General features: G+C 46.2%; 1 pseudogene; it reads right to left on the bottom strand.

The window, feature by feature from the left end:
* Positions 1 to 2,500, bottom strand: part of LOC133628181 (28S ribosomal RNA) — an 8,989-nt pseudogene that overhangs the window by 2,906 nt on the left and 3,583 nt on the right.

The raw sequence follows: 2,500 nt of genomic DNA, 5'->3' as shown, positions 1-2,500 counted from the left end.
CCCAGGTACTTCTCAGAGTCACCCGGCGCGATTAGTTTTAAGGGGGTGTTGTTGATGGCCCAGGCCTCACAATCATTGATGGTGTATGAGTCTTTGGTGGGTTTTATAAAAAACCCATGACATTTTTCCCCCTGTATTTTGAGACCGGTCAGATCGCAGAAGGTCTCCAGGATTTTAATATTTCTGTTCATACCATCCCAAGAGCTACTTAGCAGAACCAGATCATCAGCAAAAGCCATAGCTGTTATGTTCTTATCACAGTGTTGGTAACCATATCCGCTGTTTTCCAGCTTACACAACAGGGGATCCAGAGCTAAATTAAACAATAAGGGAGACATAGGGTCACCCTGTTTGACACCGATGTGAATTCCAATTGATTCGGTGCGGGCTTTTTTCACTTGGATAGATGTTGTAACATTCCTATATAATTCATTTATTAATGCAATGATATGCTCGTCCACTCCCTTCTGTTTTAACACCGATAGGATATGGGAGTGATTGACAGAGTCAAAGGCTTTGGCAAGATCGACAAATACTACCCCCAAGGCATGATGTTCCTTTTTAGCATTTTGCATAATAAGCTGCAGCAGTTTTAAGTTCTCTGCACAGCCGGCCGATTGAATAAAGCCTCTTTGCCTCGGATTAATAGGACATGCTTTGGCTAGCCTGGCTGTTAAAATTCTTGAGAATAATCTCAAGATGGCTGAGCCAATAGTAATTGGACGCCAGTTATTGATATCGATTAGGCGCCCCGGATCAGCTGCTTTGGGTAACAGTACAGACCGACATTCTTTTACCTTGTCAGGGACCTCACCAGTTGTTAGCCACAGGTTGAACAGTTCAGCGATGCGAGTGAAGTCTGGGTCGATCTTGGCCAGGTCCTTCACCTTCACCCCATCAGGTCCTGGAGATGATTCAGTGTTCATCTCTTTGATGTTTTTAGCAATTTCTTTTGCAGTTATCAAGGATTCAAATGCCGTGTTGTCTGCTAGGCCCGAAGAACGAAAGTCTGCCAGTCCCTTGAATGTTCCTGGTGACTCCCACCTGGATTTGAACACCCTGTGTATTTCCTCCAGAGGGATATCACACTGGGGGGATTCCTTTTCATCCAAGATGATGCCGGCCAGCTTCCCCCTGTTCAGATGAAACAGCCGCTGGAATCTCAGGAATGCACCCCTCCTCCGGGCCCTCTTTTTCATCCACTCTTTCGAGTGTTTTGAAGAGGTGGTGATTTTGGCCTCCCGGATTTTTCGGGACTGGTTGGCGTGCAGCTCAGCAGTCCTCCGATGTAACAAATTATAATATTCGTCGATTGCCTCCTTGCTTAAGGATAGGTGGTCTTTGCCTTTGATCACCTTTTTAGCCAGGTCGTGAAAAAAGTCCTTTTTCTTGGATGTTAAACTTTTTGATAATATTTTCCGGTAAAACCCTTTAATGTAGTTTTTCTCCTGCCCCCCCAAGTCCTCGGGTTGCTCCCGAATTGGCACAGTCTCTGTAACAGTTTCTGTAATAAATTCCAGTTGTTTTGCAGTCACCGAGTTGTTCAGATCTCTTCTTTTATCACTAATTTGTTTTGCTGTTTTGGTTGTGATGTGCTCTGCAATAAGTTTGTTGATGTTCTTACTCCCCTGAAATTTTTTGTCCAATATTTTCAGCAGTTCTATTTCCTCCTCAGTCCAACACTGCTTGTGCTTGCCCCTATTGTTCTTTTCTTTGGGACGGGAGGCTGCAATTCTTTCATTGTTTCGTGTAACTGGGTGAGCCAGTCTTTTGTGCTGTCCCAGGCCGATCTTTGTCCCGAAGGATGCCTGGCATTCCTCACAGGTCCAGCCCTTGGGTGGAGAGGCCGTCGGCAGCCCTTTACATTTTGGGTAGTGGCAGGCAATGCTGTGGTGTTTTTCCCCAGTCCTCCCGCATTTAGCACACTGGAACAGGACTTTTTTATTTCCATGCGCTCGTTTCAGATGATCTAAAATGCCCTGCGCGTTGTTAAACTGCACCCCGCAGCAAGGGCAGGCTAGGTTTCTGTCCGGGATTTTTATTATTGGAGTTAGGGCTGCTGCCGGCTCGCTGCCGCGGCTATACAAAGGCGATGTTGATTCACCGCGGGGATTAGCCGGAGGTGTTAACGGCTCCCCGCTGGGGATTAGCGTAATTGTTGATTCACCGGCCGGCGCTTCTAAGGTTTCAAAGGCTTCAAAGGCTTTGTTCGGAGGGCGGTTGCCTAGCTCCCTGTCCCTCTGTAGAGGGTGGGGACGGCTAGTTTGGTTCCCGGGACGGTTAATATTGTCCGAAAGAGGAGGGGGGGCAGGCTCCTCGTACGGCTCAGGTAAAACAGACAATTTATCAAGGCACAGTGTAAGATCAGAGAGACCAAATTTAGAATTTAAGAACTCCAATGTGTTAAAATTAAACTGTGAATTTAAACACTCGAAATCGTTAAAAATAAACCCGTTTTTATCGGACACATCTTTTAAAAACCCCGGATCGTTTAAATGAC

The sequence above is a fragment of the Colius striatus genome, chromosome 28 (assembly GCF_028858725.1).
Source record: "Colius striatus isolate bColStr4 chromosome 28, bColStr4.1.hap1, whole genome shotgun sequence".
Classification (NCBI taxonomy): domain Eukaryota; kingdom Metazoa; phylum Chordata; class Aves; order Coliiformes; family Coliidae; genus Colius; species Colius striatus.
This window is presented reverse-complemented; position numbering and strand designations above follow the sequence as displayed.